General features: G+C 37.0%; 1 pseudogene; it reads left to right on the top strand.

The window, feature by feature from the left end:
* LOC132303384 (probable CoA ligase CCL7) overlaps positions 1-24,023 on the top strand; it is a 39,126-nt pseudogene extending 15,103 nt beyond the window's left edge.
* The last annotated feature ends 1,324 nt before the right edge of the window (positions 24,024-25,347 follow it).

Below are 25,347 nucleotides of genomic sequence, written 5' to 3'. Positions count from 1 at the left end.
TAGCAAAAGAAAGGATGCAAAGGAAACCTAAGGAGATTAAGATGGAGGAGTGAAAACAGGACCTCGCCGGGAAGAAGGCTAGCACCGGTTCTAATATTCACCTCTCGGGGGCAGTTTCTAATTTCTACATCGTCAGGGAGGTGAAGTTTCATGCGAAGAACGTCTAGATCTACTGTCATGGTGAGAATGAATGAAGATTCCGAGGAAGAGAAAGGAGTCTTCCAGGAGAAAAATGCAAATGAAACTAACCTTAGAGAGTGAAAACGGCAGAAAGTACTGCAAGGCCACTGGAAGGAGGATCTTTTGCAAGAGATCGCCGGACAGTATTCGAGCAATAGAAAGTGAGATGGAGACGGTAAAGAGGATCGATGGAACATCTATGAAACTTATAAAGACAAGGTGAGCCCAAGGTCCGAGGAGTCAGGAAAGCGATGAGTTTTTTGAATCTCGAAACGCCGACCCCTAAATCTAACCGTCCATTCTCCCACACGATCTTCTCGAGCCGCCAGGTTATCATTAGTAGCCTCTAATAATTACCCCCTAATTAATAAGGGGTAATTATGGGGGCAGTTGAGGATGCAGCAAATGGCATGGGCCGGATGTAGTTCGCTGGATCGGGATCGGGTCGAACGATTGAAGTAGGATTCATGCCAAAGCGCCCCGGAATGGGCCGAACCTGGGGGATCCACCGAGGAAGATCAAGCCCATTGGAAGATCAAGCCCAGAAGGAGGAAAACTTTTGAATATTGGCCCAATGTAATCAGTTAAGAACAATAATGGTAATAGCCTATAAATAGTAATAGCCTATAATCAGTTAAGAACAACAGTTGTACGCATCTTGAAGTATCTCAAGGGTGCTCCGGGACGTGGTCTGCTTTATCGATATTCTAGACATCTTCGGATTGAGGGATATACAGATGCAGATTGGGCCAGTTCTCCTTCTGATTGACTGTTCACCACGGGTTACTGCACCTTCATAGGAGGAAATCTAGTAACTTGGAGGAGTAAGAAACAGTTAGTTGTGGCTCGTTCCAGTGTTGAAGCAGAGTATCGTGCCATGGCACACACTGCCTGTGAACTTACTTGGTTGAAATTTTTTTTACATTGGGATTTCAGTCCAGTACCCAATTCCTCTCCATTATGACAATCAGACAGCTATTCATATTGCTAGCAATCCAGTCTACCATGAGAGGACTAAACACATTGAAGTAGATTGCCATTTCATTCAATCTAAAGTTGACTCGAATGAGATTGTTACACCTTTTGTTCCTTCTGGTAGACAGCTGGCAGACATCTTCACTAAGACGCTTCCTAAGAACTCTATTGATTCCATATGTAGCAAGTTGGGAGTTATTGACATTTACTTTCTAGCTTGAGGGGGAGTGTTGTACAGTATTGTATAAGTTGTCACGCATGTACAGTTAGTATTGTATAAGTTGTCACCTACCCCTCATTACCATATATAGAATTACCATGTATAGGGTTTTCTTGTTCTCCACTCACCTGTTCCCGTAGCTTCTCTTATATAAACACCATTGTATATAACATTTAAGTTTTCATATATTCTCTCTCTCTCTCTCTCTCAACAGTAAGCAACAGCACCATTGGGTGGGGGAGGGGCCACAAGCCATGTGCACACGAACATTATTTATGGCCTTACGAGTATGACTATGTAGGTGCAAATGATACCATTATTTAATCTCTTAAGAATTATGGTACTTGTAATCATACATCATTATTTCGAATGATATGAAAAAGCATAATGGACCCAAGTCACGTGCCAATAAAATTTCATGCAACTATTGAAGATTTTTATTTTCAAAATTTCAAGTGATGTGTACATTTTTTTATTGATTTCATTTAGTTTGACTTATTGACGCATGGAAAATCTTTTAGCAGGGTTACCTATCATCTTATTGGGTGTAAAAGAGGTGGAGGTGTGTGTGATAATTGAAGGTGGGGTTTGGGGTAACGTGTAGCAGATATTTGATGAATTGTTTCAAGATATGGTGATTATGGTCTTCTGGAAAAAGTGGTGTATTTGTGTGGGTGTGTTATTTTTATTTACTTATTTATTATTATTATTTGTTTGTGGTGCGGAGAGCGTGTAGAAAATATCTAATGATTGTTTCAGGATATGGTACTTTTATATGGTTAAAGCATTCCTGTATAAACATTCAATGGATGATATTCTTAGTTTGATAAAAGCTTGAAATAAATGTTGGCAACTTGGCATCTCATTCTTTGTTTTTGTTGATTTATTTATTTATTTTTATTTTTATTTTTTTGTTGTGGTGGGGGGAGTGTTTTGCAGAAATCTAACAACTTGTTTCAGGATATGGTACTTTTATATGGTTAAATTATTCCTGTATAAACATCCAATGGATGATATTCTCAGTTTGATAAAAGTTGGTAATAAATGTAGGCATCTCATTCTTTGGTTTTGTTAAACCAAACAGGGCCCTCTCATTTCTTCAAATTTCATGCGAGTGTTATTTTATTAACAAACCCTAAGGATTTCTTTAAATTGTATGCAAGTGTTATTTTATTTTAAGTTTGATGATTTGTACTAATACAATTCAACAACACATTTTCAGGTTATTTCAACAATCCCCAGGCCACCAAGCTAACTATAGATAAACAGGGCTGGGTGCATACAGGAGATCTTGGATATTTTGATGGGGAAGGACAACTCTTTGTTGTAGACCGAATTAAAGAGCTCATCAAGTACAAAGGTTTTCAGGTAACTTATTGTTTGGCAATAATTTGTTAACTAATGCCTGCAAAATATTATTTATTTTATTATATTATTGTTTTTATTATTTTGGAATTGACTGTTAGTGTTGAACTATAGCCTCAAATTTCTCTTTTGATGCTCATGCTAGCACTTAAATGTTGTGCTACAATGACTTTGGTTTAATGGATTATAGAATTGTAGCACCACTTACATAGTAACATGTCCACATGCTCATGTTTGTGTATTTGAATTTCATTCATAAGTGAAAATTGATCATCTTATATGCAAGAGACTTTCATCTGTGTGTAGGGTTGCAAATGAACCTACCCGAGCTTTAGACTGTTAGTGCTTGGTTCGTTCATTTGTGGGCTCAACTCGGGATCTTGACAAGCTCAAAAAAGTTGAGTTTGGGCTCGGCTCAGCTCGTTTAATAAAACGAGCCAAGTTTAATCTCATATTCTTGTTCAAGCTCGGTTTAAGCTCTAGAAATTGGAAGAATAGAGGCTTGAAGGCTTGAAGCAAGTGGAGGAGGTGTCGGTGGAGGATCCCTAAAGTAGTAGAGGCCATTGTGCTTATGTCCCCTGCCAAAAATCCTCTTCGAACACAAGTCCTGTAAAACACATTAATGAGGAAAGAAAATCATTGCACAGTTTAGTGATTTGGCAAGTTTGCTAACAGATAGAAGATTAAATGCAAAGTTAGGAACATGAAGAGCAAATGGCAAAATAATATTAGGGGATAGATGAACATCTCATATACTTCGAATAATGGTGGTTGACCCATCAGCTAGACTAACATCCTGATTAACAGGAGTAACGGGAGTAGAAAATAATGACAACTTACTAGTCATGTGATCATTGGCTTCGGAATCAAAATCTAAGTAGGTTTTCCCGCTTTAACATGAAAAGCAATACCTGTAGCTATAGTAGCCGTGGGAGTAGAAGAGCTAGCCCTAGTAGATAAAGCTCCGAATTGCTCTTGACGCTGACCAATTAGGGACTGTAACTGATTGAAATCTTAAAAGATGGTCTGGGAGGAGTGGAAGTAAGAGGGATAACAATCTGTGGAGTAGTATACCCACCCATTGTATCAGCTACTGCGGTAGTGCAGCCACGTCCAGCAGGACGATTACGAGAAATAACCTTTCCCTCTGAAAGTCTAGAATTAGCAACAAGAGCCATCTGATCAATTGGAGTCTCTGGTAAAGCTACTGGATGAGAGATCTGACGTCTATGCTCCTCATGGTTAACAATAGCGAAAGCATCATATAAATCGGGTATAGGAGACGTGTTTATGATTTGAGTTTTAAGAGCATCATACTCAGATCGTAAACGCATACAAAACTGGTAGGTATGCTGGTGATCCAGTCTCTTGACCAAAAGAGTTGCAGTAGCTTTAGAGAAATCAGAGAGTGGTTCATACTGTGCTAATTCTTCCCACCTAGACTGGAGGTACCCAAAATACTCTGATACTGACAACTTGAGTGTCTCTTGAGATGCATGAGCAATCTCCTGATAAAGTTCAAAGATACGAGCGTCATTGCGGGAATGAGCATACATCTTGTTAAGGGCTTGCCACAAACGAAAAACGGAAGTGTGAAACATGAACACATTATATATACAAACCTCCATTGAGTTGAAGATCCAACCCAGAATGGTGCATCTGTCCATGTCCCATGCAATATATTTAGTATTCATCTTTTCCGGTTCCTTGACGAGACCCAAAAGCCAACCAATTTTCCCTTTCCCTCCAATATAGAGTTGAAGAGAACGGGACCAAGATACGAAGTTGCACCCATTTAAGAGCACATTAGTAACCCGCTATGCCGGAGTATGCTGTGCTGAAGATAAAGTGTCCTTTTGGCTACTAGAATCACTCATAGTAGCAAAATAAGGCAGTCCACAAGTCAAAGAGGGAGGAAAGAGAAAAACAAGGGTGGAAAAGTCGGCGCTTTCCTGCAAATATGCTGTTGAACAAACACCGGCAGCCCACAGGGGGGGGGGGGGGGGGGGGAAAGAAGAGGACCCTTAGGTCATAAAAAACCTAAGGGAATTCTCCTAGAAAAGAAGTCAAGGGCTGGGAGGAGATGGAGGTGCGTCGGAGGTGAGGGAAAAAGGAGAGAGAAGGTGGCGGCGTTGGGGAAGGAAGATGAGGGGGCGAACGTTGGGGAAGGAAGATGAGGGGGCGAATGTTTTTTGTTTTGTTCTGATACAAAAAAAAAAAAAAAGCGTTTTTGGGTTTTGGCCTACTCAAATCGAGAGCCTAGAGCTATATTTATATAGAAGAATAGGGTACAAAGAAAGGAAATCAAATCAAAGAAAACTGGGAAATATGCCAAAATCTACGTGATCCTATGATTATGAGGATCTTTGTTGTCAAGGGCTTATTTGTTATTACTTATTTAATGTTGGGGCTTATGTGTAATTTCTGAAACTTGTTATTATAAATAGAATGTGGTGGAAGGATGAAATGATTCTTTCATTCTCTCTCTTTCCCCATCTCTCTCTCTCTCTTTCTTTCATCCGCTTTCTTCTTTTTTTCTTTTTCTTCTTTATCACTTACTCTTGATATGATTATATCTTAAAGTCAACATGGTATCAAAGCATGGTTTGTAAAGCTCTAGGTGTGTAGTTGAAACTCTAGGGCAAGTTTGTGTAAACCCTAGTTGGTGTCAACGGTTTTGAAGAGATTCCAAGATGGGATTTGTTTGCAAGGAAGTAGTGTTAATCACATCCACAGGTATTACAAATCCAACTCCGCAGTGAGTTGGTTGGGGGTCGTAGGGGGTAGTGCGTAAAAAATTTTTTCGGACCTGTTTTTTTATCTATTGCAATCTTGATTGGTGTTTTTCTTGTGTTTGTGGGTTTTTGCAACAATGGCTTTTTCTTCGTCGTTCGCGATTCTGGTATGGTCTACTTTGTTGCTTTTTAGGGTTTGTGTGGTGATTGTATGGTCGCTTTTTATACATCTTAGAAGACGGTAATCTTTCTAGTTGAAGTTTGTGTGTTAGAGAGGTGGTTCTTTACGTATTTTGTTGCTATTTTTGTTTATGAGGATTGTATACCTAGAAGCTGTTTGATAAAATGTCTGGTTCAGAGGTGACTTCAAAAGAAGCTGGGTCTTGTCCTAGTTTGACTCCAGTATTGGGAGGTAGTAGTGATCACCACCCAAGCCTTTGTATTACGACTGTTAGGTTGGATGAGACGAACTATATGGAGTGGGCTCAATCTGCTCGTATGCATATCATTGGTCATAGGATGGTTGACTATATCGAAGGGACCATCATGTATCCCTCCAAGAGCGATCCTGAATTCAAAGAGTGGAGTGCAAATGATGCACTAGTTATGACGTGGTTGTTGCAGTTAATGCAGCCACAGATCAGTAAAGGGTTTCTGTTTGTGAAAATAGCTAAAGAGCTATGGACGGCTGTGGAAGAGACATGTTCCTCGACTGGTAATTTTGTAAAACTGTATGAACTCCAACAATAGATTTCCAAATTCTAGTAGGAAGACTAAACTCTTGCTACATATTACCACACTTTACGTGGTAAATGGGAAGAGTTAGATCACTACCAAGACTATATACCTGTGTGTGCAACGAATGTTAAAGCATTTCATTCTATGGTAGAAAGGAATCGAATCTATGAGTTCTTGGGTGGTCTGCATTCGAGATACGAGCATGCCAGTCTACAAGTGTTAGGCAGGTATCCAGCCCTTACTTCTGTTAGAGATGTGTTTTCGTATATCCAGACTGAGGAGAGCATAATGAAGGATATGTCTGCACCAGTATACACTAAGCTTGAGCCAAAAGTACCATTGTCTGGGAGGTCTGCTCCTGCCACACAACAATGGAACAAGCCCAACCCTCTAAAAGGAGGGAAACAGGATGACAAAAGCAAGTTGAGGTGTGATCACTGTGGGCTTACGCGCCACACTAGGGAAACATGCTGGAATCTACACGGTTGCCCTACTTCAGCTCCTGCTAATGCGAATGCTAGGCCAAACATACTGCGAGCGTGAGACTGCTTCTACTAGTCATACCTCCTCAGGGACACCGAGTTCTTTGTCCGAGGCTGAACTTGATGCTCTCTGACATCTACTAGTACAACATTCCTCTGTTTCCACCTTTAACTTCGCCCAGACAGGTAACTCTCATTCGGCACACCAGGTTTCCACATTATTGGTGGGCCACCCTGGATTATTGATTCAAGAGCCACTGATAACATGATTGACATGGCATCTGATTTTTATTCGTACAGTTTATGTTCTGGTAAGGAGAAGGTTAGAGTGGCTGATGGCACCTTCACCTCCATTGCGGGGAAGGGAACTGTTTCTGCCTCTCCTAATCTTACCTTATCATTTGTTCTTCATGTCCCAAGGTTTACCAATAACCTCCTTTCTGTCAGTCACGTTACAAAAGGCTTGAATTGTAGTGTAATATTTTTTCCATTTCACTGTGTGTTTTAGGACTTGGACACGGGGAAGACAATTGGAAGTGGAGGTGAGGACAACTACTTGTATTTGCTGAACGTGAGGCCAACTTCTTATTATGTTGCAAATCAATCTAGTGTTAGGAATAGTAATGTCAATAAAGATCTGTTAATGCGATGGCATAATAGACTAGGTCATTTACTTCTTCCAGTTTTGAAGCATGTGTTTCCCCAGTTTGCTTCTGTTGAATCTTTTGAGTTAAATTGTGAAACATGCATTCTCGATAAACAATGTCGTGTTTCTTATCCTACTAGTATTAATAAATACAGCTCCTTTGCAGCTTGTTCATTCTGATGTGTGGGGCCCTAAATCTACTACTTCTTTACTTGGTTTTCGTTACTTTCTTGTATTTGTTGATGACTTTAGTCGATATACTTGGCTTTATCTTATGAAAACCAAAGATGAAGTTCATTCCATTTTTAAAACCTTTCATAGGATGATATGTACTCAGTTTGGTTGTCCCCTCAAAATTCTTCGATCTAATAATGGAGGAGAGTTTATGTATGGTGGTCTTACCTTTTTTTATTGCTGATAACGGGATTGTCCATCAAACCTCTTGTGTTGATACACCACAACAGAATGGTGTAGCTGAAAGAAAACACCGTCACATTACGGAGGTGACTGTTCTCTTCTAATTGGGATGGGGGTGCCTAAAAGTTATTGGACTGATGCAACCTTAACAGCTACATACCTTATCAATCGCATGCCTTCTAAGGTTCTTGGCTATCAATCCCCCTTCTCTGTCTTACACCATGACACTGCCTTGTTTACTGTCCCTCCTAAAGTGTTTGGTTGTGTTTGTTATTTTCACATTTATCATCGCAAGGACAAAATGGAAGAAAATACCTCAATCAAGGTACCTTTCAAGTCACTAGACCTTTTTAATGTATACAGATTGAATCTTTGAAAGAAAATGAGAGTTTTGAGTCAAACTTATTCGAGTTCCCTTTGAAGTCACAAAGAGTGTTTTAATGAGTAAAGATAGAATCTTTGAATGAAAATACCTCAATCAAGGTACCATTTAAGGCAATAGACCTTTTTAATGTATAATGATTGAATATTTGAATGAAAATAAGAATTTTGAGTTAAACTTATTCGAGTTCCCTTGGGAGTCACGGAGAGTGTTTTAATGAGTAAAGATTAAATCTTTGAATGAAAATACCTCAATCAAGGTATCTTTTTAGTCAAGGTACATTTCTTGGACTCTGCCACTCAGAAAGGGTATCGGTGTTATAACCCTACCACTCGCCGTCGCTTTGTCTACATGGATGTTATATTCTTTGAGTCTGTTCCTTTTTTTTCACCTGCTCAGGATTCTATACAGGGGGAGACTACTATACAGGTAGAGAATCCATTGTCCATTCAGAGGGAATGCCCCTTTCCTTTGCTTGTTCCTATTCATAGGGAGGTTCTTACTGTGGTACCTATGTCTAGTCCTCCTAACTTTATTGATTTGCAGCATGGAAAGCAGCCAATTGTCTACACTAGGAGGGCAAAACAAGTTATTGACTCACCTGAGGACCAAGAAGTCTCCCTTGATCCAGGTAATTCCTTAGTTGACATTGATACTCCTGATTCTTTTCCCAATAGCATTCCTATTGATCTTGATGTCCCTATTGCTTATCGTAAGGGCGTTCATAGTTGTACAAAGCATCCCATATCTTAGTTTGTATCCTATGATGCCTTATCTCCAACATATCGTGCTTTCACTTCGTGTATCTCCTTTGTATCTGTTCCTTTTAGTGTTTCAGATGCTCTCAGTCAAACTCCATGGAAAAAAAAGCTATGCTTGAAGAAATGATGGCCCTTGAGAAGAATAGTACTTGGGATATTGTTCCATTACCTAGGGATAAGAAACCAGTAGGCTGTAAATGGATCTACACAATAAAGTATCATGCAGACGGAACAATTGAGAGATATAAAGCTCGGTTAGTTGCAAAGGGCTTCACTCAGACCTATGGAATTGATTATCTGGAAACATTTGCTCCAATTGCCAAGATGAACTCTATACGTGTTATTCTTTCTTTGGCAGCTAATTTGAATTGCCCTTACATCAACTGGGTGTAAAGAATGCTTTCCTTCATGGTGACTTAGAGGAAGAGGTGTATATGACTATGCCACCAGGGTTTAAGCTTGCCAATGGTCAGAATTTAGTGTGCAAGCTAAATAAAGCCTTGTATGGGTTAAAGCAGTCACCACGTGCTTGGTTTGAGAGGTTCAGCACTGCTGTGAAAAATGTAGGGTACAAACAGAGTTAGACAAATCGTACTCTCTTCATCGAGAAGCACCAGGGCTGCACCACTATCCTTATTGTATATGTTGATGATATTGTTATCACTGGAAATGATCAAAAAGAGATTCGTCGAAGAAGTCATTCTTGGGGACAAAGTTCAAGTTTAAAGATCTCGAATCATTGAGATACTTTCTTGGGATCGAGGTGTGCAGATCGAAGATAGGGGTGTTCATTTCTCAACGGAAGTACGTGTTAGATTTGTTGGCTGAAATAGGCAGGCTTGGAGCTAGACCTATTGATATTCCCACTGAGCAAAACCATAGGCTTAATGATGTAGATGGAGACCCATTAGATGATGTGGAAAGATTTCAGCGATTGGTTGGGAGACTGATTTACTTATCTCTCATGCGCCCGAATATTGCCTACACTGTTAGTGTGATTAGTCAGTTTATGTATGCTCTATGTAGGCCTCACCTTGAGGCAGCTCATCATGTTCTTCACTACCTTAAGAGTTCACCTGGTAAGGGGATATTGTTTGGCAGTCATGGCCACTTGCGTGTTGAAGCCTATACTGATGCTGATTGGGCAGGGTCTGTGACAGATCGACGATCTATGATCTACAATCTACTTCAGGATATTGCACATTTGTTGGAGGTAATCTTGTTTCATGGCGAAGCACGAAACAGTGTGTAGTAGGTAGATCTAGTGCAGAGACTGAGTTCAGATCCATGGCACATGGAGTTTGTGAGTTGTTATGGCTACGTACGATGTTGGGTGAGTTGGGTTATCCTGTTCGCGAGTCAATGAAGTTGTATTGTGACAACAAGGCTGCTATTAGCATTGCTCACAATCCAATTCAACATGACATGACAGAGCACATTGAAGTCGATCGACACTTCATCAAGGAAAAGCTTCGTCTTGGGCTGATTTGTACTCCACACGTTAATACACATGATCAGGTTGTTGATGTTTTGACTAAGGGTGTGATCTAGACTTGCTTGCAAAATATGTTAGTCAAGTTGGGCATGATAGATATCTTTGCACCAGCTTGAGGGGGAGTGTTTTCAGGGCCTTATTTGTTATTACTTATATAATGTTAGGGCTTATGTGTAATTTCTGAAACTTGTTATCATAAATAGAATGTGGTGGAAGGATGAAAGGATTCTTTCATTCTTTCTCTCTTTCCCCATCTCTCTCTCTCTTTCTCTCATCCGCTTTCTTCTCTTTTTCTTCTTTATCACTTTTGATTTGATTATATTTTAAAGTCGACAATCTTATCTACGTGATCCATGATTACAGGGATCTTACATAAAACACCTAATAAAAGGCTAAAAACAGCTAATAATAATAATAATAATAATAATAATATTTCAATAGTGACTTGAGTTTTTTGTTTGATTTGTGGCTTGTTTGGTTGTTGGTTAAAATGAAATGCATACATACATGGAAGCTAGCAAGCACAGGGGAACAAATCACCGATTGTTATAATTATACAAAGAGTGCTACACATCAACTAAACAAATTAAGTCTTTCAAAAAATCAAGGCTTGGTAAAAACATACATCTAATCCTAATCATGCATCTAGAACAGAGAAATTAGACTATGATATCAAGCATCTAATCTCACCTAATTATGCATGCACAAACACATTTAAATGCATCTAAACCAAACTAAACATACTTGGACACTAAATCTAAAGGAGTTTAAGGGTTAGAGATACTGACACAATATTTTATGAGGTTCGGGAAAACTACTTACATCCTCGCCTCAAGCTTTAACTCGAGGATTTGAAATCCAATCTTTATTGGAGCCCCTTCTTGAAGGCAAAGAGTAGAGCCTCTTCACTTTGAGGATGAGTGGGAACCTATCTCACATCAAGGCTGAGAGCAAGCCGTCTTCCTCTCAAAGTAGGGCTGAGAGTTAGCCACACTCTTCTCACATTAAGGCTGAGAGTAAGCCCATCATGTGTGAGAGGCTGAGAGTTTGCCAAACTCCTCTCACATTAAGGCTGAGAATAAGCCCATCTCCTCAAATCATGGCTGAGAGTTGGCCTATTTCCTCTCACATGAAGGCTGAGAGTGAGCCTCAACTCCTCTCACATAAAGGCTGAGAGTGAGCCTTGGCGTACAAAGATGTATCTTTCAATAGACTGATTTGTACAATTTCTACCCAAATACCTAGAGTTAAATCAAGAGATATTCAAATGAAAGCTCGACTCTAGGATTTGAAGAACCACTGTGAAGGATACATATGATCAAGCTCAATAATGGTGCTACCCATGAAAAGATATGAAATTGAAAGCTCGTGGTAGCTTCTACCAAAGAAGAATGAAGAAATGAATGCTCATTGGCAGAATCTTCGAACAAAGGGATGCAGAGATATCTTGTTCTAATACTTGTGTGATATGTGTAAGTGGGAGCATGATTCTCCATACTTTACTCAAGATGTACACACCCTTCATCAAATCTCTCTCTTCTATCACCATCAAGTGTGTTTCTTGGGTTCCACATAGTGACTCTCAACTTTATTTATTTAATTATTTTGTGACTTACATTTTTAATTTATATGACGTCCAATATGCTGGACCATATAATTCCAACTTGAGAATAGGACCATAAAGTTACGTTTTGTTAACAACCATCTACTCTAAAAGCGTAAGTTGTTAGAGGTGTAACTTAAATATATAAATCCTTCAACACGCTCCCTCACGTGTGGCCTTCTTTTTTGGTTCAACACGTGTTTTTCAATTCTTAATTAGGGTGATGTTAAGGTTTGAACTTGTGATACCCCCGAATTTCCACGTGTAGGTTGGCCAGACCCACACCCGAAAATACGAGAATATCAAAACAATTTAGTATTTAAACGAACACAGAATACAAGAAGAATAAAAAGAATGAATAAATCGCTGAATGAAATTCGATTAATAAAATAGAACCTCCTTTATAAAAATAAATTACATGAATTTAAAATCCTAAAATATAACTTGGGAATCCTATAAGTCAAGGACCCCTAAACCATAAACTATTAATTCACCGGACATCTAACAATAAATAACAATACTAAAAAGTAAACAAAATGAGTAGATGAATGAAAGTCTCTCAACTGCGGATCCTTAACCTCGAGACTGGGACTTCTAATAACCTGAAAAATAAGTCGTGGGTTAGACCCACGAGAAAGTTTCCTCTACCAAGCCTCTGAAAATCAATAAATAAAATATCTCTAACCAAAATCATTCTAATTAAAGTTTTAACCTTTAATATAAGATGATACATATATATTATATATATAAATATATAAAGAATATGTTCATTAATATATTTCTTAAAATCCAAGATCATAAATAATGATAAGACTACCTCCATATTTAAACTAACCATCAAGTACATTCCACTTTTAAGAGAAAACTCCTTTAAACCTAAATTCCATATTTAAAACAGTTATTTAACCATTTAAATAATAAATAATAATCTAAGAAATATTTTCCTTCAATCCAAATCCTAATATCCACCAATGTATGATTTTATTTATAAATATCACATAACAAAGATCTATATTTTGGCAACTCATCCATGCCTTCACTAATATTATTTTATCGATACTATAAAATAATATATTATCCTTTAAACATTAGTTTATTATAATATAAGAATATTTATCACCTCCAACTTATAAACACAATATCCATAGATGTATATTTAATCATCTAACTTATCTAGCAATTTATTTATACTTTGGCAATTCATCCATGCCTCCACAAATATTGATTATGATTTGGCAAATCAACCATGCCTCTAGAGGTATGTTTATTTATACTATAGCAACTCAATCATGCCTCTACAAGTAATTTATTTATACTTTGACAAATCAACTACGCTTATTAAATGACAATCTGTTTTTGTCTTGGCAATTCATCCATGCCTCCAAAAGTATGTTTTTATCCATACTATTAATTAACAATTCATCCATTCTCCCTATGTATGTATTTTATTCATACAATTAATAAGCCAATTTATTTATGCCTTTGGTAACTCATCCATGCATTCAATTTAACCATGTACCAAACTTTACAATTAACTATGAAATAAATTATACATAGGCACTCCATGCAAGTTATAAGTATAAAATTAATTTAAATAAATAACCTATTATGATTTCATCAACGCCGCCACCACATATATAAACATGATAAATATCAATGAACAACTTATTAATTGATTAGGTTATATTTATTTATTTATGTGTGGCAGTATATAACACATAGGCGTATATAATACGTAGGTTACACAATTTAGCAATGTCCAAATAACACGTTACACGTTAAAATATAAATATTCGGAATTATTTGGCTAACAACCAACCATTACAAATTATCCAAATTAATTAAAACAATTATGCGATAAGATATATATTTAACCAACACGTCATACGATATAATTGGCTAAAACAATTATGGGATAAAATATATATATATACAAAATTCGTATTGTCTTCCAACTCAGTTTTGACAAGGTAAACATCCGTTGCACGAAATTTTCGTGAAATACAAAATTGTAAATATTCAAATTTCAGTTCAATCGCGTGGGATTTGAGCCGCTTTGGCACTCAAGGAAAGAGATACAAACAGAATACTAAAACGGGAATTGGAGAAAGTTTCCTAGTTGAAGAAGGATTCTTCCTTTTCTACTAATCAATTTCTTCACATGCATTTATCCTATGTCTAGGTGATTAACATGCCAATTTAATTTATAAATTTTGATACCCAAGGTGATAAACTTATGGGTTCTAAGAGGAGAGTTAGAAAAGAACTTGTCTGAAGGTTTCGAAACGAAGCCGACGCTTCAACCTTGGTTGTCTCTTCCAAATCCGACGTCATCTTTCTCTGATCCGGCCTCCTCGTTGTCAGCCTTCCCTTCTTTTTATCTACTTCTCTGTTTTTTTTTCTAACGTGAAAAACCTTTTAACAATATAACCTTATGTGTATATTTATACACATTAATACCCTAATCCTAATCCTAGTATTACTACCCAAATAAAATAATAATAATACTCTTAAATAAAATATATATACACCTATATTATATTATATACATAATTATTTATTATATATATATATATATTCCTCACACAATAAAAATAAATAATATATATTGCCAATTCAAATCCTCCTCCATATAAGACTTTAGTTATATTAATATACAAGACACATAAATATAAATAAATAAATAAATAGTATAAATTGCCAATTCAAATCCTTCTCCATGTAGGACTCCAACTATATTAATATACATAAAATATATAAATATAAATATATATATTATGTAATATATATTTATAAATCTTTTTTAACTATACTTACTGTATATATGCATATAATCCTATACATATATACTTACTATAAATATATAATTCTCTATATAATTATATATATATATATAATCCATTTAATATGCATAATATATATATATATATAATCCATTTAATATGCATAATATATATATATATATATATATTAATATATATACTCATGCATAAATTTATGGGCCTTTGAACCATTCCAAATCCTTTAAGGCTTCCTTCTCCGGCCCAAGACCCAAATCTTTTGATCCAAATAATCCAAGCCCAATCCATTAAACTTAAACAAATAATTAAATAAATAAAATACTTAATATTAAAATAACTAAATATATGTAGCACATGATCAAACAAGAATTAACAATCAAGTCATACCATACAAATAAAAATCAACACACCAACAAATCAATCAACAATCAAGCACATAATTATACCAATAAATCAAATAAACAAGTAAACAAATAATTAATTTAAAATAAATAAATCCATTAAATTCATTTAAAGACAATTTAATTTAATTAAATAATTCCTTTAAAATATAGGGGTTTTACAGAACTCGAGACCTTTAGCTCTGATACTATGTTAACAACAATCTACTCTAATAGAGGGTGTAACTTAAATATATAAATCCTTCAGCACGTTTGATGTGGAGTTAGCGCATGGCCCGTAATTTAAACCTAGAGGGGGATGAATAGGTCTTGATATCTAGATTAATTGACTAATATTTTTATACTTTCGCCAGATTACCAACAATTTAAGAGTTGAAGTAATGAAACAAGTATGAAATCACTCGATCTATCATGTAATGTTTACGTAACTAATCAATCGAACATGTTAGAAGAAAGCAGTAAAATATAAAGCGCAAACGCAAAGGACACAGAGACTTTTACGTGGAATACCCAATATGAAAAACCATGGGACATAGATAAGTCAGATCAAGTCCACTATTTAAGAAAAAAGCTGCAATTAGGTTAATAGATCCCTAACCCTATAATTCCAAATTACTTTATGTTAGAGACCATATCTAGACTCTCTAATTGAGTCTCCAGGCCCTTAATTCCCTCTGTCAATAGATCCATTCCTCATGCAATCGGCTTCTCCCCAAGCACTTCGATCTCTCTCTCTCTCCAGTCGTCCAATCAAATCTTTGTTGAACTCTCAATAAGCGCAACAGCAGTAGTTGATCAACAATTTGATCCCACTTACCAATCTAGTATGAATGATGAGTGAAAACAAACAAAAACTGTTGCAAAAACTTGACAGAATCCGATCACAAAATTTTGCTTATGTTATAGAGAAACTATATAATGCATGCTCTATTCAGGAATGTTGAAAGAAAAATAAATAGTTGAAGAGAAATTAAAACATGAAGAACACATTGGCAGGCTCTTCTTGGCAAATGGCTTTAGAGATTTGGAAGTGAAAGACATAGATTATGGAGGAAGATTATTGCTTGTCGGTTTGGGGAGGAGAGGGGGATGGTCTGTTAGACCGGTTAGATCTAATATCGACATGGGCGTGTGGCAGTTCATTGGGAAGGGTTGGGACGAGTTTTCTAAGCATATTAGATTCAAAATTTGGGAAGGTCGAAATGTCCGGTTTTAGGAGAATCCTTGGTGTGAGGAACGTCCATTGCGTAAAAGGTTTCTAAGATTGTATAGGATTATTGTGGATTGTCATGCTTCGGTTGCCGATTGTTTTCACCTTGATAGCGGTAGGTTTTCTTGTGATGTTCAGTTCCGACGAGCTTTTTAGGATTGGGAGTTGGATGATGTCGTTTGCTTGTTGGATCTTTTGTATCGACAAAAGGTGGATGGTACGGGGACAGACCTCTTGACTTGGGCGCCTTCTTCACAGGGGATTTTTCAGGCCCGGTCTTTTTTCTTCTGTATTTCCGGCTTTCAGACTTACTCTTACTAGTGAAAAACGGTTTGGCATTCGAAGGCTCCTCTTAGGGTCGCTTTCTTTGCTTGGACTGTTGTTTGGGGTAAGATCTTGACTCTGGACAATTTAAGGAAGAGACGACATATCATTGTTAATCGGTGTTGTTTGTGTATGGCTGATGGGGAGTTTGTGGATCACCTTCTCTTGCACTGCCCAATGGCCCATAACTACTGGAGCCTTATGTTGGGTCTTTTTGGCATCCAGTGGGTTATGCCTCAGACCACACGGGGTATTATGGATATTTGGAAGGAGCAAAGGGTGGGGATTCGTGTTCGTGATTTATGGAGGGCGACTCCTCTTTGTATTTGGTGGTACTTGTGGAAAGAACGTAATAGAAGATCCTTTGATGGGGAGGAGTTACCCATTGGGGTGTTAAAGTACTCCATCATTTGTTCTCTTTTTAGCTGGGGTACGGGGAGAGATTGTCCTTCTGTTGAGGAGATCATGGATTTTTTGGGGTCTTTAGGGCCATAGGACTCCTTTTTTCTTCTTTTTGCTTCATTCTTGGTTATTGTACTAATCTTGGGATGCGTTCCCCTTTTGAACATTTTCTAATACAATTTTACTTTTTTTAAAAAAAAAAAAAACATGAAGAACACAGAATAATATAACGTGTTTCAGCCAACACAAAGAGCTCAGCGGACTAATTCTCTTTCATTACATTCTCTCGAGTTTGTTTACAATAACCACCTCTATTTATAGGTGAATTGGGGAAGAGTTGCAATAAATGAATTACACAAGAAGTCGAATATAATTATGGCAACAAATAGTTGCCCAACTATAGCAACATTAACATTCTGTCAAGGAGTGATTTAAGGGCTTAAATCACTCCTATAATTATTCCCCCCCTAAGTTGGTACATATAGATTTAACTCGAGTGTCCAACTTAAAATTAAATATGAACATGTCAAGAGTCTGAGACGAGTTGATCCGGAGATCCGAGTCTGAGACGAGTTGATCCAAAGATTCGAGACAAGTTGATCCGAAAATTCGAGACAGAGTTGATCCGAAGATCCGAGAGAAGAGTTGATCCGAAGATCTGGGACGAGTAGAGTATAGAGTAGGGTATGGTAAACTTGCTTTGATACCATATTGAAAGAAAAATAAATAGTTGAAGAAAGAAATTAAAACATGAACACCGAATAAGCCATTAGGGCTTACATCCACGACACAAAGAGCCCAGAGGACTATATCTATCTATTTATCTATCTATTTATTTATTTATTTATTTTTTTCCTAGTTGGGACTCACACACACTGCCTCCACTGAGGTTCGAACCCCTAACCTCCCTTTGGGAAGTAGGAACCTTGTACTGCTAGGCCACAGGCCTGTTGGTCCAAAGGATTATATCTCTTTCATTACATTCTCTCTTTTGTTTTTTTGATAAATAAGCAATTCATTAAAAGCGTTCAAAAGGGGAACACGTTCCTACAAGACCACAAAAACCTGGGTACCCTAAGGCCCCAAGGAAGCCAAAAACCTAATAGTTTCCTCAGTAGATGAACATAGTCTACCCGAACTCCAAAAAAATAGAGAGCTAGTGACAGAAGATTTGAGAACAATGACTGAAGATTCCTCTCCTTCAAAGGATCTTCTATTTCGCTCCCTCCACAGACACCACCAAAGACATAGGGGCACCATCCTTGAGTATGTGCTCCCACCCAACCCCCTCTCCAGGTGTCCATCAGACCTCTCGTAGATCTAGGCATGACCAGTAAACTCCAAATAGGCCTAACAAAAGATTCCAACATTCAATCGTCACTGGACAATGCAAAAGATGATGGTCAGCCGACTCGCCATTGCACTTACACATGCAACACTAATTCACCGTGATATGCTTTCTCCTTCTCAGATTATCTAGCGTCAATATTTTACGCCACACAACTGTCCAAACAAAGAAAGCCACTTTCAATGGCGCCTTAGTTCGCCACTGCCTTCCAAGGGAATACCACCCCAGCTAGGTCCAAAAGGCATCCGAAATAAGATCTCGCACTAAAGATTCCCCTAGAAGAAGGAATCCAAACAAGAGAATCCCTACCTCCTCCACCAATCACCTGGCTATACAACAAGTCTAAGAAACTAAAGACAACATCCATCTCCCAGTCTTGAAAAGATCACTGAAAAAACACGTCCCAAACCAGTCTCCCGCTATCAAGGCGATAACAGTCAGCCACCAAGGCATGCCTATTAGCCGTAATCCTAAACAGTCTAGGGAAAGAGCATGTTAACGTGCAGTCTCCACACCATAAATCCTCCTAAAACCGAATCTCCATACCATAATGAACTCTGAATCTGATATGCTTAGAAAACTCATTCCATCCCTTCCTAATGGCTTTCCAAACACCGACACCTCCAGGAATAAACACTGCAGCATAGCACCACCCCCCTCCTCTCCTCCCTAAAGCGACATAAGTTAACCCTCCTCCACAACCTATGCCGCTCAATAGTAAACCTCCACAACCACTTACCTAAAAGGGTCCTGTTAAAAAGCAGCAGTCTCCTAATCCCAATTCCTCCGAACTTAATAGGCTTACACACCTGCTCCTAACGACCCAGATGATACTTCAACTCATCCCCCAAACCTCCCCATAAGAAGTTCCTCTGAAGTCTTTCAATACAAGCAGCAACCGAGGACGAAAGTGCTTTTCAACGAGGTAACCCTCCCACCTTTAGATAAATATTGCTTCTTCTACCCCGCAAGCCTCCTCTCCACCCTCTCCACCACCGGATACTAAGCACCTACAATCCTCGAAGAAACCCCCAGAGGCAAACCCAAGTAAGAAATCGGAAAAGAACCGACTCCACAACCAAGAATAGAAGCTAACTCCTCAATATCCGGAACCTCCCCCACTGGAATCAAAGCGCTCTTCCCCATATTCATTTTCAAACCCGAGATTGCCTGAAAACAGATCAACACCGACCTCAAATATCTTATCTGAGACACCTCGTCCCTAACCTTGCGTCCATCCATCTTTCTCCGATCTAACCAAACTCACCGAACGGACTGAACCAACCTCGGATCTGCGAAGCATACATCCTTTCTTCTCTATATTCAGGGATAACATGGATTTCGCCACCACAAGCGATCTCCTCCATCACTGAGATCTTGAAAGCCCAAGCCCTGTCTTCAATGATCACAAACTACGGAATGAACCCCCGCCATCGTCCACCGTGATGACTATCCTTTCCGTCTCTCTCTCAGAGACCTCGACCTCCCTAAAACCTCCACATAAATCCCTTATAGATTCGAAAAGTTTCTAGCACCAAAGATGGAGTGGAAGGCCAAACAACACAATCCTTTTCTGCCTCGTCATCTTCCTCGGCCCAAAGCACCCCACTCTGTGGCACCACAGATCAATGAACAATTATGCATCATCCCAAGATTTTTTCCCCCATCTTAACACCCTCTGAGCTTCCTTCTTCGATGGAAATCAAAAAAACAATAACCCATCCGGTAGATTAGAAACCGTAACCCCACGAAATCTTCCAAATCTTTGAAGCCGACTCCTCAATTCCTTCCAAACTGCCCACATCTCTGTCAAATCTCCCAACGAGGCAAGATTGAAGTGTCGTTTCATGAAGGATCGTGCTCTGCTCATCCACCCGAAGAACAAACCCTTTTTGGTGGACGTTCTCGCATCTCCCTTAACACCAATCTTGGCAGGCTCGCGACATCCAAAAACGTCTTTTTCATGACATAATATATGTATATATAATTATATCCTCGATATGTGTGTCCTTAATCAAAATCCCTAATCCTAATTAAAATTGCCTAAAATTGCCCATCTTGAGAGATCTTGAGTTTGTTTACAATAACTACCTCTATTTATAAGTGAATTGGGGAAGACTTGTAATAAAGGAATTACACAGAAAGTCAAATATAATTATAATTATGGCAACAACTTGTTGCCCAAGTATAGTAACATTAACATTCTGTCAAGGAGTGATTTAAGGGCTTAAATCACTCCTATAAATATTTTCTAACAAGGAATATATATATAATGCATGCTCTAGGATTTTTTGGACACTAGAAGTATTTAGGGAGAATATAGAAACCTGGTAACTCTACCGTTTTAAGAGATTTAATCAGAAAGGAATTATGTTTTTGCAAACCTCGACGATTGAGTAGTATGATAATCAAACGACACTTGCGTAGTACACTTCAACTGATCCCTTGATGAAACGAAGTTCCATGTTCTTCTCCAAAAAGGATTTTGATTTGAAAGAAATTTTCAAAAACACAATGCATATCAAATCAGATTTTTCAAAATTGAACATGAAATCAAAGAATCTGTTAGTAGATATGATAGCCGCGATTTATGGAATGACTTACCGTATTAGCAGAGATTTGATTATGCTATATAATATGTCATAGAATATGCTGTGATTTGATTTAGATTTGATTTAATTTCTTTTCTTGTAATACGAGCATGTGCTCTTTTTATATATAAATACTAGAGCTGTGAATGAGTAATAATCTCATTCAAGCCTTTACACAATTCTCTCCTTTATCTTCTTTTTTTATTTCTACTTGGTATCAGAGCCAGGGTGGTTCGACTGCAATGAGGGCATTGCGAGTTCGGCACCACCCATTCGGGAATGGTCTAAGGTGACATCACCCATCTAGAAGGTGTCGGGTAGGTAGGGTGATCCGATCTCAATGAGGGCGTTGCGAGTTTGGCACCACCTATTCAGAAATGGTCTGAGGAAATATAATTATTTCTTTTTATAGTCTGAGGAGACATTGTTGATTCTTTCAGGTCCATTGTTTAAACATATATATGAAGGGGAATTGTCTGAGGAGAAACTGTTGATTCTTAAATCTACATGTTTTAAACATGTGTATGAAGGGAAATGGTCTGAGGAGACATTGTTGGTTGTTTACGGTCTAAGGAGACATGATTGGTTATTTACGGTTTGAGGAGACATTATTATTATTATTTTTTGATAAGTAGAGACATTATTGATTTGTTGATCGGAACTTCATATGAGAGAAAATCATCGTTAGTCAGATTTGCACTCCATTTGTCACAAGCTCTTAGCAGCTTGCACATATTCTTACATATGGCGTCAACAAGATTGTGTTTGAGAATGCGTTAGCCAAGTTGGGCGTTTCAGATATCCATGCACCAACTTGAGGAGGAGTGTTAGCAAATATAATAGGCACGATTTATGGAATGACATTATGCTATAGAATATGCTGTGATTTGATTTAATTTCCTTTCCTGTAATACGAGTATGTGCTATTTTTATCTATAAATACTAGAGTTGTGAATGAGTGATAATCTCATTCAAGCCTTTACACAATTTTCTAATTTTTCTTCTATATCGTATTTCTTCTGAAACCCTAATTGATCAAGTCATGAATCCTTATTGGTGAGTGCATACATGAGTGTTAATTTTAACTTCTTACCCTTAGTCTTGTAGTTCACCCTTTTTTTTTTTTTGGTTAGGTAAATCACATGCACCCACAAATACCCACTATGGGGCTCGAACCCCTGTCCCTTCCCTTTGAGGGAGGAGAGATTAGTTAGGCTAATGGCCCAACGATTGTATTTAGGGAAAATTACTACCAAGTCCTACTTTTCTTATGAAAGACAAATAAGTCCTAACATTTTTCTTTTAGGACCAATAAATCCTAGTTTTGAGGTTTTTTTTTTTCCATTTAAATTCTAAATTACCAAATCTTTCCTTTATATCCTTGCTAAATTAGATATTCTTGCTAAATTAGATATAAAATCAAACTTTCATGCCCTACAAAATTAGAAATAAAATTTGGATATATAGAAAAAAAATATACATTTTATTGATTTTTTTTAATAGAATCATTTAATTTTATTTTGTACTAAAATCGGTTATCCTACACAAAAGTTTTTGAATTGAATTTAAATTAGATTAATTATTATTTAAACCCATAATGCAATATTATAAAGTAACTAAAACTTAAAGGAATATATATATATATATAAAGATTATATATCAATTCTTGACTAAATTTATAATTACTTAATATTACTTCCATTTAGTATGGGTATTGTTACGACAAACGCAGCGAACCAAGGATAAAATCATGAATCAGGATAGAAAACAAACACTCCACACACAAATAACACAAAGATTACATGGTTCAGGTTCACCCAAAATCTGGGCTGTCCACGGTGAAGATGCAATGAAGGATTTTACTATTCGAAAAACAGGAAATTGCAAGTTTCAGCCCACAAATCCTAGTTCTCCCTGTTAGCTTTCGTTAAGGATCTGAGTTGATTTGAGTTGCATATTGTAACTAAGTTTTAGCCTTCCCACTGATCTATACATATTCATATTGGACTCCATCCTTATGTTATGTTGGCATGAATCTTGGCGTTGGAAGGATTTCCTACCCCCTCCCCCTTTGCAATATGCAGGTCATAGATCACCTTTATCATGGATGTTCTTGAAAATTCACAAGAATTTTCTTGCATTGGACTTTCTCATTCTTAGGCTCTATCATGCGCTACTATAATTTTCTGTATCTTGTCAGGTTGCACCAGCAGAGCTTGAAGGGCTTCTGGTTTCTCATCCTGAAATATTAGACGCTGTTGTCATCCCGTAAGTCAAATAGGGATGGAAATTTGTGTAGTTTGAATCAATCAACTCGTAAGAAATTGAATATAGCTTCTATCTGATAAACAGCTGACTGAAATATGAATCACTTCCCCCTTGTAGGTTTCCTGATGCTGAAGCTGGTGAGATTCCAATTGCATATGTTGTTCGTTCTCCCAACAGTTCGTTAACTGAAGAAGATGTTCAGAATTTTATTGCAGAGCAGGTATGGTGTTATATGTCCTCTTTTCTGATCGGCCTCCTAAATCAGCCTCTTATCACAGGAAAATGGCTTCAGTTTCTGATTACAGTCATGTAGATTATGAATTGTGATTGGAGAACATTTTTGGCTATTGATGTGTCGTTTTTATTATTATCCAATTTTTATGAGACAATAGTAGGAAATAGTTACATGTTCGTGCTTTTGTTAAAGCCAAGATGCTAAGAAATTTACTTGTATATTTGTTTCATTCAGGTTGCCCCTTTTAAAAGATTGCGGAGAGTAACATTCATAAACACAGTCCCAAAGTCAGCTTCAGGGAAAATCCTCAGAAGAGAGCTTATTGAGAAAGTCAGATCTAAGCTGTGAGATTGTATTACTTTAATCTGGACTAGTGTTGATGTGAAATAAAAGATTGAATTTCATTCTTTGGCAATAATAATAATGTCTTTGGAGTTCTTTTAAGTTTCTGGTGCCATATAAATTATATTTGCAATGTTGCATCTCTATTTCCATTACTAGAATTTGAGTATATGGTCCTATTGTGAATGCTAAAAATCTTAAGAATCGAAATATTCAACATACATTTTTTAAAAAGGGTAAAAGTGTAAAAAAACTCTCCTTGAACAATCAAATGCTTGGAAATACCTCTGCGGGTTGAAAAATAACATATTGAACTATCAAAATGTTGCAAGTTAGATTTCCACCATCATAACATTGACGATACAAAATTATCAAAATATCCATTTACAAATTGAGGTCTTGTTAAACTACTTTTACAATGTATTTGTCAAATAAAGTTTTGACATTTGTACATATATATATATATATATATAATAAATATATTTCTTTTTAAGAAAAGAATCTACCTAGAATCCACTATTTATTTACTCTCTTTTCATTTCTTATTAGGACGGCAAATGAGTGAATTGGGTAAGATTTGTATAGGGCCAACTATTTGGTATTATTAACCCATATTCAACCTGTTTTTAACGGGTTGAGTATGGTTTGGGACAAAATGGTTCGGGTTAAGAGGAGTATATGGTACTTTGTCCATAATTATTTAGTTTCAAATTGCAAGACTACCTTGTAGATATTGGTCTCTCCTTCTCTCTCCCATCTTTAAAATATTTGCTTGTCTTTTTGCCAGCCCCACAACCAAAAAGAAAAAATCATAAATTATAAATAAATTATTTGATGTGACAGTAAAAAAAAAAAAAAAAATTGTTCTCTCTTGAATAAATTATATATTTTGATAGGATTAAATTTTATCTGTTAGAATAAATTAATAAATAAGGTTAAAAAAAAAAAAGCTAAAATTTATAGTATAAATAATACTTATGATATTTTACTTATCAAAAAAAATAATAATAATAATACTTATGATATTTTAAAATAAGAGATGATATTAATGAGTTTATGGATTTTTTTATTATTTTATTTAGGAAAAAAAAAAAGACAAATAAAGTGTAGGGTAGAAACATGGACTACAAAATAAAAATAAAAATAAATAAATAAAACAAAAACAAAAACAAAAACAAAAGCAAAAGCAAAAGCAGTTGGGTTAAATAGAATATAAAAGGGTGGAGATCTCCTTATTTAGTGGGCATTTCCCACTAGGTCACGGGGATGCTTTTGAGGTGGACATTTTTAATTCAAGTCATCAAATTATTATTTTATATTTCTTTCACATTGGCGCATGACGAAGGTGTCTGGGTCCAACGATGTCTACTGACCAGCAGATTCCACAGCTACCACATTCACGTGACGTGTTAGAGCAATCTGTGTC

This window comes from Cornus florida, unplaced genomic scaffold (genome assembly GCF_030987335.1).
Source record: "Cornus florida cultivar Cherokee Brave unplaced genomic scaffold, ASM3098733v1 CherokeeBrave_3.0.0_Hap2_Chr04, whole genome shotgun sequence".
Taxonomy (NCBI): domain Eukaryota; kingdom Viridiplantae; phylum Streptophyta; class Magnoliopsida; order Cornales; family Cornaceae; genus Cornus; species Cornus florida.
The sequence above is the reverse complement of the archived record's forward strand: the minus strand, read 5'-3'. Positions and strand labels throughout refer to the sequence as shown.